Source organism: Pinus tabuliformis, chromosome 3_2, assembly GCF_031772625.1.
Source record: "Pinus tabuliformis cultivar Carrire ecotype Pingquan chromosome 3_2, CPIR1, whole genome shotgun sequence".
NCBI lineage: Eukaryota > Viridiplantae > Streptophyta > Pinopsida > Pinales > Pinaceae > Pinus > Pinus tabuliformis.
The window spans coordinates 566,082,245-566,096,967 of NC_142302.1; positions in this window are offsets into that span (position 1 = coordinate 566,082,245).

Below are 14,723 nucleotides of genomic sequence, written 5' to 3' on the forward strand. Positions count from 1 at the left end.
TGGAAAATTGTGTGCGTGCGAATCTTTACAATGAGGAGTGTCCTCCTTGATATATAAGAATATGGGAATTAGTGTAGCCATATAAATGAAATGGCTAGCAAACTAAAATGAACATCAAAACACTCACCTCTCGATATATTTCAAAGAGCCAAGCAAAAAAAAATCATGAACATCTCAAAACTGATAATTAAATTTGTATTTAAAACTCATACTTAATTTGTGTCTTTCATAAAAAAATTCTATTTATTACTGGAGTAGGATTCTTGTCCATTTTACTTTTCTAGGAAATAAACTTACTAAGGGCTTTTAGAAATGTAACTGAATATTGTTTATCAACCCTAATGTAGTTGGATTTGAGATCTAACGTGACATATGAGGGGGTTGGGTGGATGGGAATTTTTTAAACCAATTTGTGTCAACTCAACCCTAATGTAGTTGTATTTGAGATCTAACAACATATGAGGGGCTTGAGTGGATGGGAATATTTTAAACCAATTTGTGCCAACAACAAGTGAGACATATATTTCTATGAATTATTATTTAGAATGTACATTTCATCTACTCTTCCATTGTTATAGTTAGCCTAGTGAAAAACATTTTTTTTATTCTTGATTTGCTAACAAGATGTAGCACTGTACAGGACTTGAACATTTTTTAGCGTGCCAGCTTTCCCTCTTTTGCATGGCTACTATTCTCAACGTCCCATTTTGATATGGCTTCTTGAAACTTATGTTTTTTTCATACCCACATTTTAATTTGGTCTTAGGTATGTTCTTAATAGTTTTATGAAAGTATGCATTTCACCATGAACATTACACGTACTTAAATTAAAATCGTATTGAATTAACTTGATTGCATGTTCCTATTTAATATTCATGCAAACTAGTGTGGTACTCAATGGTCGTTGTAGACAATTATGTTCAACCTTTAAACTTGGTATTTGAAATGCACTTTATTTACAGTTCTAGGGATAAAGAAGTAAATGGCATCTCTTACTTTTTTGAATTTCTTCATTGCCACTATTGTTCGACTATTAAATGATTAATGATGTTAATGGATATTTTTAAAAAACATATCAATTTATTAACATCAATAAAAATAAATTATGATAAATTTTTGCCTTAGTCACATTATTATTGTTATGGTATTAATATTTATTAAAATAGCTACTAATTATGTTTTTTTATCTTAAAATGTTATGTTATCAAAACATTTATGTTTTGTTGCAAATGTTCAAATTAACTTATCAACCTTATATATATATATATATATATATATATATATATATATATATATATATATATATATATAATTAACTGGTTAAGATATAAATATATCTTAATCAGCTAAAACAGAAAAAAGAAAAAATACAAATCTCATTATAATTAAAACTCAATATAATAAATAAATATTAAAATACTATACAATAAAAAGATAAGACTTAATTAAAGATATATAAAATACACACATTCAAGTTTATAATAAAATTCATGGCTAATACAAATCAACATAACAAACACAAGCATTCATTGACAAAACACTTTGTAAAGATACTTAATCAATTTCAAATAAACAAAGATAAAATATACAATTTCAAATGCAATGAATATAAAATTTAAACACACAACATATAAAACCTACTATGCACTATTTACACTATAAAATTAATTGCAAACACAATTCAATACAACAAACACAGTATTACAATTTCAAGTCACCTACAACACAAATATTCATAAATAAGCGCGCACACACACACACATACACATATATATATCCAATTTAAAATAAAGAAACATACAAAGTACAAGTCAAAATAAACAAACATACAATATACAAATTCAACTAAACACACAACATACAATTGTAATAGTGTGTTTGTTTGTTGTATTCAATTGTGATTATACTTAATTTTCTAGTGTAAATAATGAGTAGGTTTTTACTTTGTATATTGTGCGTTTGCTTATTTAATATTGCAATGGCATGTTTGAGTGTTTGTATTTATATTGACTTGAAATTGTATGATATGTGTTTCCTTATTTGGAACTTTATATTATTTATATTTTTATTTGTATTTGTATTTTGTGTTTGATATTTAAAAATTTAAAATCGTATATTTGCTTATTTAAATTTGTATTGTAGGTGTATGCGAGAATATGTTTTGTCGAATGTTTGTATGTGTAGGTGGCTTTGTGAATGTTTGTAAATGTATGTCTTTAAATTTTATATTCCATTTCATTTGAAATTGTATATTGTATTTTTGTTTATTTGAAATTGATTAAGTATGTTGACTAAGTGTTTTGTCAATGAATGATTGTGTTTGTTATGCTCATTTATATTAGACATGAGTTTTATTGTAAACTTGAACCTGTGTATTTTATATAGATTTAATTAAGTCTTATATTTTTATTGCATAATACTTTAATGTTTATTTATTATATTGAGTTTCAATTATAATGAAATTTGTATTTTTTCTTTTTCTTTTTTAATTGTATTTGGTTAAAATAAATAAAAGCGCGCACACACACAGACATAGATATCAAATTTCAAATAAAGAAACATACAATGTACTAGTCAAAATAAACAAAAATACAATATACAAATTCAAATAAACACACAACATACAACTGTAATATTGTGTTTGTTTGTTGTATTGAATTGTGATTGTAATTAATTTTGTAGCTGTAAATAGTGTGTAGGTTTTTACTTTGTATATTGTGCGTTTGCTTATTTAATGTTGCAATGGCATGTTTGAGTGTTTGTCTTTGTATTGACTTGAAATTGTATGATATGTGTTTCCTTATTTGGAATTGTATATTATGTGTTTTTGTATTTGAAATTGTATTTTGTGTTTGATATTTAAAATTGTATATTTGCTTATTTAAATTTGTATTTTAGGTGTTTTCTAAAATTGCATAAACATGGGAGAATATGTTTTGTCAAATGTTTGTATGTGTAGGTGGCTTTGTCAATGTTTGTGAATGTATATGTTTAAATTTTATATTCCGTTGCACTTGAAATTGTATATTTTATCTTTGTTTATTTCAAATTGATTAAGTTTGTTTACCAAGTGTTTTGTTAATGAATGCTTGTGTTTGTTATGTTGATTTGTATTAGGCATGAATTTTATTATAAACTTGAACATGTGTATTTTATATAGATTTAATTTTAAGTCTTATATTTTTAGTGTATAATATTTTAATGTTTATTTATTATAATGAGTTTTAATTATAATTAGATTTGTATTTTTTCTTTTTATTTTTTAATTGTATTTGGTTAAAATAAATAAACACACACACGTTTATCAAATTTCAAATCAAGAAACATACAAAGTACAAGTTAAAATAAATAAACATACAATATACAAATTCAACTAAACACACAACATACAATTTCATGTCAATAAAAGAAAATACTAAAATATTCTTATGCAACTTTAAATAAAAGTAATTTCATAATATACAAATTAAAATCTACATTATACATGCACATTCAAATTCATAATTCAATACAACAAACACATGATTACAATTTCAAATTACATACAGATATTTGTAAATAAACATTCATACAACCATTCACGTATATACGCAGTTTCAATAAAATAAACATACAAAATACAAGTTTAAATAAGCAAACACAGAATATACAATTTCATGTCCAAATACAAAAGAAAATAATCATTGTCAAAACCACTCATATATAAGCAATTTCAAACGAGCAAACACACACTTCAACTAAACACACCGTCAAAACAAGTGACATATACATACAATTCAAGTAAACACAAGCTTACACAATTTGAATTCAAAATATCAAACATAAATACATAAAACATTTGCAAAATCACAAACATATATATACAAATTCAAATAATGTTACATGCAATTCAAGTAAACACAAGCTTAGACAATTTGAATTCAAAATATCAAACATAAATACATAAAACATTTGCAAAATCACAAACATATATATACAAATTCAAATAATGTTATCACTCTCAATATTTAGAGTTATAATATTTCTAGTGAATTAATTAATTCCCTAACACTTTCTAGAAAATGGCTTCACAAATATCTTCTCATTAGCAACTAATGATACATAAAAACCTAACCTCAACAAAATAAATAAAAATTGGTATGATATAGTCAAACAATATTTGCAGTAAAGAAATTCAGAAAGGTAAGAGATACCTTTTTCCTTCTCTATCCGTAGAACTGTAAATAAACTTCATTTCGAATACCAAGTTTGAAGGTTAATAAAAAAAGGGTGTGAAAATCTAAAAAAGTTCCAAAATATATTAAGTTCGCGAAGACTAACTCAAATATATTTTACTAAAATCTAGTACTCCTCTGGGTTGTTTGAAACACAATGAAAATTTACTTTTGAATTTTCCATCATGCATAGCCAAAGTGCTAAATATGTAACCATTTCTAGTATTGCAAAATTTTCATGAAAACTAAGTTAAGTATTTTGTGGTGAAAATTTCTACTCTTCAGGCCAATAAAAATTAAAATAAGTACCATAATGTAAGACATGCTCAGGTGAATTTTTTTATTACTTTTGTGGCAATTTCAAACAACTAAAAATAAAATAAGTAGCATAATGTAAGACATACTAAGGTGGATTTTATTTGTTAGTTTTCACTTGTTTTGAATTTCACATTGAGCATAGATGAAGGGATAAGCATGAAATATCATTTCTTCTATTTCAAAGAACAAAATATTTTGCTCTTGTTTTGAAAAAAGAGCATATCTGCTGAGGAAAACCACACAATAATAAAAAAGAACCTAAAAGAAGAAAAGAAAGAATGCATCTAAGGATGCTAACAACTAATTGTGAAAACACCACAAAAAGATATGCTCTTGTTGAGACAACAAGGAAGAACATTTTATCATAATGCTTAAATGCAACACATTAACTCATTTTATGATAATGCTTCAATGCAACACATTAACTCATTTTATGATAATGCTTCAATGCAACACATTAACTCATTTTATCATAATGCTTCGATGCAACACATTAACTCATTTAATCATAATGCTTCAATGCAACACATTAACTATTGAAGATGACAACATAACAAAATTCTAGGTTTTGCCATGCAAGGGATATATGTAGTCATGACATGGAAACTTTTATTACGGTTAATCAATGATCAAAGATAAAAGTTGAACTAACTTATAACACTATGTAGAAAATTGTGTGGAATTACCAAACATTGTACTTTATCTACATAGTAAAAGGTTTGAAATTATTTGTAATCCATCATGCCTCAATATTGCATGGTATCAACCTAATAGCATTGTATGAAGGATATTTGTTACCATGGCTTTTTGTAAATTATAAGGGAAATCGTTAATTATTGAAAATGTTGCTTCAAGCTGATAATGTAGCTTAGTTGTTCATTTTAATTCAAACAACTAGAATTGAATAAATGAATCCCCAAAAAATGAGGAAAATACTAACAAACAAGACAACTTCATCAATCACCAAAAACACATCAAGAATATATACCTAAACCAACATTCTTCCTATAACCAACTGAGCTCATTTCCTTAATATCAAGGTCTACAATGAGCATTGACTACCACAATAGTTTTCATGAATATTAAATAGGAAAACACAATCAAGTTAATTCAATTGGCTTTTAATTTAAGCACGTGTAATGTTCACGGTGAAATGCATAACCTGAGAAAACTATTAAACACATACCTAAGATGGAACCAAAATGTGGGTAGGAAAAAAAAATCATAAATTTCAAAAAGCCAAGCCATATCAAGTTGGGACATTGAGAATAGTAGCCATGCAAAAGAGGGAAAGCTCACCTGCTAAAAAAATGTTCAAGTCTTCTACAGCACAAAAAAATGTTTTTCACTCGGCTAACTACAAAAATGGAAGAGTAGTCATAGTTGAGAAATGTAAATACTAAATAATAATTCATAGAAATATATATCTGACTTGCAGTTTACACAAATTGGTTTAAAAAAATCCCATTCACCCAACTGCCTCATAGGCAGTTAAATCTCAAAAATCTCAAATCCATCTACGTTAGGGTTTATAAACGATATTCAGTTACATTTCTAAACGATATTCAGTTACATTTCTAAAAGCACTACGTAAGTTTCTTTCTTAAATAAGTAAAATGGACAAGAATCCTATTCCAATAATAAATATAAATTTTTTATGGAAGAAATTTTTTTTTAGTTTTAAATACAAATTTAATTAGGAGTTTTAAGATGTTCATGATGTTTTTTTGGCTTGGCTATGTGAAATATATCATGACATGTGTGCTTTGATGTTCATTTGAGTTTGCTAGCCATTTCATTTATATGGCTACACTAATTACTATATTCCTATCAAGACCAAAGACCCTATCAAGACCAAATTGCATGATTCATGATAAAGATTCGCACACGCGCAAATCCACTTGCCATTTTTAAAACTTATTAATTTTTTTTTGCATATTTATCAAGATACTTACCCTACATACATATTGCTTTACAATTTTAAATAAAATATTATATTAATATCCATTAAATTTCATATAACAACTATTAAATAAAATAAAAAATAAATAACATAATATATCTCTCCAACTCTCCAATCTTGAAGCCTTTCCCCACCCTATTTCAAACATCCAAAAAATAAATAAAATGGAAAAATGGAAAATAAATAGAAACTGAATTATAAATTCCACATCCATATAATAATGAGTAACCAAAACAAACAAAAACATGAATTGAAGCCCTATTATGCGTTGGATATTTCCCTTCGAAAAAAGCTTTAATTGAAAGAGAAAAAGACAACAAAAGCATCAGCCCAATGTGGACGCAAAAAAAGAACGTGGCAACAAAAGGATCAGCCCAACGTGGACGGAAAAAGCATAAGCGTGAAGGCAAAAAGCATGAACCTGCCAACGAAAGCATCTGCGCAACGTGGACAGAAAAAACATGAACATGGCAACAAAAGCACCAGCGTGGACGGGAAAAACATGAAAATGGCAACAAAAGCATCAGCCTGCACGGAAAAATCATGAACCTGGCAACAAAAGTATCTGGGTGGACGAAGAAAGCATGAACCTCGCAACAAAAGCATCAACGTGGATGGAAAAAGCATGAACCTGGCAACAAAAGCTTCAGCCCAACCTGGATCGAAGAAGCATGAAGCTGGTAACAAAAGCATCAGCGCAACGGAAAAAACATGAACATGGCAACAAAAACATCAGCGTGGACGGAAAAATCATGAACCTAGTAACAACAGCATCAGGGTGGACGGAGAAAGCATAAACGTGGCAACAAAAGCATCAGCGTGGACGGAAAAAGCATGAACCTAGACGGGAAAAGCGTGATCCTGGCGACAAAAGCATTTACGTGGCATTCTTTTCAAAAACAAAAAGCACAATAAAAAGCACAAGAATAGAAATTAAAAAAAAAGCATCAATCCATTCTTTCCAAAATAGGGAAAAGCATGATTCTGGCAACAAAAGCATTTACGTGACATCTTTTTCAAAAATAGAAAGCACAAGAATTAAAAAAAAAATGAAAAAGGGCATCACCCCATTTTTCCCAAAATAGAGAGAAGCGCCAGAATTGAAATTTAAAAAAACAAAAAAAACATGAACCCTCGATTTAGACGCCGTAAAACACTCTTATAGCTGTTGAAGGGAGGGAGTTGGGGAATCCCTATATTAAGTATTTATCGTTTTTTCTCTTATCTCTGGTATGCTTGTGCCAGTATGCTTGTGTCAGTGTCATTTGTGTTTTGGGGGGGTGGAGGAGGAGGAGGAGGAGGAGGAGGCTCTGGTATGCTTGTGTGAGTGTCATTTGTGTTTTGGCTCTATTATGTATCGATGTTTAGGAGGAGGAGGAGGCTCTGGTATGCTTGTGTCAGTTTCGTTTGTGTTTTGGTTCTATTCTGTATCGACACAGTCGAGGAGGAGGAGGAGGAGACTCTAGGGCATGGCAGTTGATTTGAGTTAAGTTGTTTAACAGTTTTTGGGAAATGGTATGGATCAAATTCAACTCTATTTGGTTTCATTTTAGTGTTTATTAGGTTCATCTCTACTAATTCCATTTCGTAACATTGTATTTTTGTTAGTTGCATTGTAAATTATTTGGATGAATGAAAGGTTCACGTTGCAAGGAAATGAATCAAAGAAGAAAATACGAAGTTGCCTAGCCTATCTAGCTAAAGAAATGAAATCGAATCCCAATGCCTATCTATCCTTTTGATTAGTATAAACATAGTACTTTAGCCATTTTTATATTGAATTTAAGCCTCTCCTTCCTCATCAATAATTTCTAGTTTTGCTTCATTCTTTCAATTGGCCTTTGTATGTATGTTTCTAGCTCTAGCTTGACCAATTTATCTTATCCCCTAGGAATTCAAGCATCATTGGCTCTGTATTGTTTTCTTGTATAACCCCTCTTCTTCTTTATTAGATTAACCCATCGTTGTGTCGTGTGTTCTTTGTTCCTTTAACCTGTGGTTTGGTTGTTTGTTTTTCCGTTTTTCTCGGTAACGTGTTTTGTCATGTGCATCACCATGGATTTAAGGCTATGTTTCCTCAATAATTTTACCTTTGTGCCTAGAACATCAGGCATGGATTTAAGGCTCTATTTCCTCCTCGTGCCACGTGCATCAACCATGGATTTAAGTCTATGTTTCCTCAATCATTTTACCCTTGTGCCGAGTGCATCAAGCATGGATTTAAGGCTGTGTTTCCTTAATAATTTTATGAGTCATGGATTTAAGGTTCTGTTTCCTCCTCAGATGTTTCCACTGTACCATTTCTATTAAATTGAATGAAATTTTCATTTAGGGCTCTATTTCCTCCTCAATAATTTTACCCGACATGGATTTAAGGCTCTTTTTACTCCCCAATAATTTTACAAGCCATGGATTTAAGGCTATGTTTCCTCCTCACATGTGTCCACCATAAGAATGAGTTTTCATTTAAAGCAATGTTTCCTCCCCCATAATTTTAACCATACCATTTCTATCCACCTATACCATTTCTATCCACCTGTGTTACTCCCCAATAATTTTACAAGCCATGGATTTAAGGCTATGTTTCCTCCTCACATGTGTCCACCATAAGAATGAGTTTTCATTTAAAGCAATGTTTCCTCCCCCATAATTTTAACCATACCATTTCTATCCACCTATACCATTTCTATCCACCTGTGTACCAACGCATGTCTTTAGATTCAGATTCAAATTAACTACAGGCATGTCTCTTTGTATTGTGTTGTGTGACAATTAAACCTACTCACCAATTATTGGCTGATCAAACTCAATGATGGAACCAACATCCTGCTTCTATCATCCAAGCATCTCGAAGTTACCCTTCCTTTCTTTTGACAGGTTTATTAAACCTTCAAATTAATATATATAATATCCATTTTAAAATTAATAATCTACATGCATCGAGCTCAGCTCTGCTCTGTGAGTTACTGGTTTATTCAACTTTTATTCACTTCAGTTCAACTCTTTTGCGTCAATGGAATTCTTAGTTATATATGTATAGCCGTTCGACTTCTTTGGGGATTCTACCATTCCTATCGTTTTTTGGGGGAGATGGTTTAACCCACATAAATTGGAATGTAGTCTGTGAGTTACTGGTTTATTCAACTTTTATTCAGTTCAGTTCAACTCTTTTGCGTCAATGGAATTCTTAGTTATATATGTATAGCCGTTCGACTTCTTTGGGGATTCTACCATTCCTATCGTTTTTTGGGGGAGATGGTTTAACCCACATAAATTGGAATGGCCTTCTACATCTGTCGTTATTTTTCACACAGCTGCCGTAAAAACCTTCCATACATTTTAAAAATTAAATTAATTATATCATTAATTACAATATATAATTGTAATTTATACTATATATATTTTTATTTAAATTATGTTTATTATTTTTTGAGTTATTTCATGAATAACAATATTTGTTTATTTATTTATGATGTGTATATTATTGCAGGTTTGTTTCTAGGAATGACTCATAAATAACTCTTTTACATATATATATTTTTACTTAAATTATTTTTATTACTTTTTGGATTATTTCATGAATAAAAATATTTGTTTATTTATTTATGATGTGTATAATATTGTAGGCCTGTTTCTAGGAATAACTGTTTACATATTCGGTTAGGAAAAGTGGGAAAGAAGGTAAATTTGTTTTCCTTATTTATATATATGATATAAATCATTATTACTTTTATATGAAAAATAAATTGATAATTTTGTTTATATTATTTATAGATGTGATATAAATGATTATTACTTTTATATAAAAAATAAACTGATACTTTTGTTTTAATTATTATATATGCAATGTAAATTATTATTATTTTTATATAAAAAATAATTTGATAATTTTCCATATATCTTGTTAAAAGTATACATTTTTGTCTAATATTTATGTGGTATTACATACAGATTTATTTAAACGAACCACTTCACCTTTAGTTTTTCTCTTATTTATGTGGTACTGCATGCAAATTTATTTCATTTACTTACATGAAGGACTTCACCTTCTAGTTTTGCTGAAAAGGTTTTTCCCAAAGTAAATATTGATATAGTTATATATTATTCTTTTCTCAAATATTGTAAGAGAATTATGCACACAATTATTAATAAAATTATTTTTTATGGAAGGGATTAAAAATAGTCCTTCCAAGTGCTCAAGGAGGATGGGGCCCATTCTTCTTTGAGTAGTGTAGTATTTCTTGTTTGTGTTGACTGTATTTCTTTAAACTCATATGCATCACAACACATTTTTTAAAATACATTTACTTTACAACACTTATATTTGAATCATGTCATCTTACAATTAAATGATCATCCATTCATATTATAACACTTATCACAATTGAATTTAAGTCAAAGTTCACTTACATTTAAAAATGTTTAATATTTTTTACACAAATACAAATTATACAATCTTCCACAATGCATTGAAACGCCCAAAGTATCTCTCTAATTAACAAGGCCTTCATATTGGATTTTTTTTTTTGGCCCTTTTCTATTTCATTGGTTTCTAAAGCTTTTTATATTATATTATTTTAGATATTTATATAATTAGATAAGAGTATACACATATAATTTAGCTTCTTATACATAGTGGGTTAAATACTCAATACATATTTAGTTATTTGAATTTCTATATATATGTTTGTGATTTTAAAAATGTTTATGTATTTATGTTGATATTTTGAATTCAAATTGTGTACCATATTTGTTTATTTATTTGAAATTGTCAAATCGTGTGTTTAGTTGAATTTGTATATTGTATGTTTATTTATTTCAGCTTGTACTCTCTATGTTTATTTATCTGAAATTAGATATGTGTGTGTGTGTGGGCGCGTGATTATTTATGAATATTTGTATTCTATGTGACTTGAAATTGTAATAGTGTGTTTGTTGTATTGAATTGTGATTGTAGTTAATTTTCTAGCATAAATAGTGAGTAGCTTTTTACTTTGTATATTGTGTTGAATTTGTATATTGTATGTTTATTTATTTCAGCTTGTACTCTGTATGTTTATTTATCTGAAATTAGATATGTGTGTGTGCGTGTGGGCGCGTGCTTATTTATGAATATTTGTATTCTATGTGACTTGAAATTGTAATAGTGTGTTTGTTGTATTGAATTGTGATTGTAATTAATTTTCTAGCATAAATAGTGAGTAGCTTTTTACTTTGTATATTGTGCGTTTGCTTATTTAATGTTGCAATGGCATGCTTGAGTGTTTGTCTTTGTATGACTTGAAATTGTATGATGTGTCTTTCTTATTTGGAATTGTATATTATGTGTTTTTCTATTCGAATTTGTATTTTGTGTTTGATATTTAAAAATCTAAAATTTTATATTTTCTTATTTAAATTTGTATCCTAGGTGTTGTCTGAAATTGCATATACATGTGAGAATATGTTTTTTCAAATGTTTGTATGTGTAGGTGGCTTTGCAAATGTTTGTGAATGTATGTGTTTAAATTTTATATTCCATTGCATTTGAAATTGTATATTGTATCTTTGTTTATTTGAAATTAATTAAGTATGTTTACTATGTGTTTTGTCAATGAACTCTTGTGTTTGTTATGTTGATTTGTATTAGGCATGAATTTTATTATAAACTTGAACGTGTGTATTTTATATAGATTTAATTAAGCATTATCGTTTTATTTTATAATATTTTAATGTTTATTTATTATATCGAGTTTTAATTATAATGAGATTCATATTTTTTCTTTTTCTTTTTTAATTGTATATAGTTAAAATATATTTCTATCATTTTGAAAATGTATAAATTTAATTAAAAGCCAAAATATAAATACTAATCTTATTTAATAATTTTGTTTTATTTTTAAATCATATTTTCAACAATATTATTACTATTATTATTTATTATTTTTTTCCTCACATTCACCATTTTCCATCTAAATATTAATAAGTTAATTTGAATATTTAAACAAAACATAAATATTTTGATAACATAACATTTTAAGATAAAGAAACATAATTAGTAACTATATTTAATAAATATTACTACCACAACAATAATAATGTGATTAATGAACAATTTTATTATAATTTATTTTCATTAATGTTAATAAATTAATATGTTTTTAAACAGTATCCATTAATATAATTAATCATTTAACATATTAAATCAATATAAGAACTATAATTAATAAATATTACTACCACACCAATAATAATTTGATTGATACAAAATTTTATAAGAATTTATTTTCATTAGTGTTAATAAGTTAGTATGTTTTTAAAAAATACCCATTAACATCATTAATCATTTAACATATTAAATCAATATAATTAAATCATCTCCACATGTTGATATGTAGAAGAGCCCATATACAATGAAAAGTTTTTGGGGCATATAAGTTTCCACCTTCACGTGGTTGACCCTGTTATTAGAGATTATAATCTCGATGAAAAGAGGAGCTTCTTTATTTTTTAATGAAAATTAACATAACACATATTTAAAAATAAACATATTTAGCCATCTTAAAATAGAACATTTCAAACAAATGAACATGAATCAATCACTACATTATTCTATAAGAAAATATTAATTCAATCGAAACTTTTCATGAATAAATTGACCTATTAATATACTAAAGTCTTATAAAGTCTAAACCTTAAACCTAAAAACCTAAACCTTAAACCATAAACACAAAGCATTTTAAGACATTCTAAAAAGATATTTGTAAGTGTTATTTAAGTGTTTATTAAAATAATTTACTAAAGTGTTATAAACCCTAAACCCTAAACCCTACACCCCAAACCGTAAATCCTAAACCCTAAACCCTAAAACCTAAGAATTTTATAACATTTTAAAAAGCATTTTGTAACTTTTATTTAAGTGTTTTATAAACCCTAAACGCTAAACTATAAACCCTAAACTCGTTGACCTAAACTAAAACCCCAAACCCTAAAACCTAAATCCTAAACCCCAAACTCTAAACCTTAAGCCCTAAACCCTAAGCCCTAAATCTACTCTATCTCTACTTCTCTCTCTCCCTCTCTCTCCCTCTCCCACCCCCCTCTCCTGCTCTCTCTCCCTCTCTCTCCCTCTCCCCACCCCCCTCTCTTGCTCTCTCCCCCTCCCTCTCGCACTCCCCTCTCCCTCTCCCCCTCTCTTTCCCCACATATCTATCTCTCTGCCCCTCTCCCTTCCCCTCTTTCCCACTCCCTCTCGCTATCCTCCTCTCTCCCCCTCATATCTCTCTATCTCTCTTTGCCTCTCTCTCTCTCTCTCACCCTCCCTTTGTCTCATACCCTCTCTCTCTCCCTCTCCCCCTCCCCCTCTCTTCTTTCTCCCTCCCTCTCTTTCCCTCTCCCCCTCTACTTCTCTCTCCCCCTAACCCACTCTCTCTCTCTCTCCCTCCTGTTATCTTCCTCCCACTCCTTCTCCCTCTGCACATTGCCCTCTCCTTCCCTTTCCTCCTCTGCCTCCTCCTCCCTCTCCCCTTCCCTCTCCTCTCTCTCTCTACCTATCCTACTCTCTTCCTCTCCCTCTCTCTGACCCTCTACCTCTTGCGCTGTCTCTCCTCCTCTCCCTGTCTCTTTCTCTCTCCCTCTACCCCTCCCTCTCTCTCACTCTCTCCCCTTCATTCTCCCGCTCCCAATCTTTGCACCCACATATCTCTCTTTCTTCCTCTCTTCCTCCCTCTCCCTCTCCTTATCCGCCCTACTGTCTCCCTCTCTCCCCTTCTCTCTCTCACCCCCTCTCTCTCACTCTCCCTTCTCCTCTCTCTCTAGATCTCCCCCCCCTCCCTCTATCTCTCTCTCTAACTCTCTTCCCCTCTCCATCTCCCCCCCACTCTCTTCCTCTTCCTCTCCCTCCCTCTCTCTCTCTCTCTCTCTCTCTCTCTCTCTCTCTCTCTCTCTCTCTCTCTCTCTCTCTCTCTCTCGCCTCCTCTCTTACCCCCTCTACCTCTCTTTGCTCACCGCTCTTCCACTCTCTCTCTCTCCCCCGCCCCACACTCTCATTATCTCTCTCACTCTAATTATCACCATCATATCATCAAGCAATCTAAAGCATGCCATTTAGCAAACAAAAACATCTTATCAATTAGAAATCAATAATCATCGTATTATCTAAGAAAGCCAATCACTATATCATCTAAAAAACAATAAAACAAATACATACATAAACATATACACATTAAATGTGAAAATAAACATATACA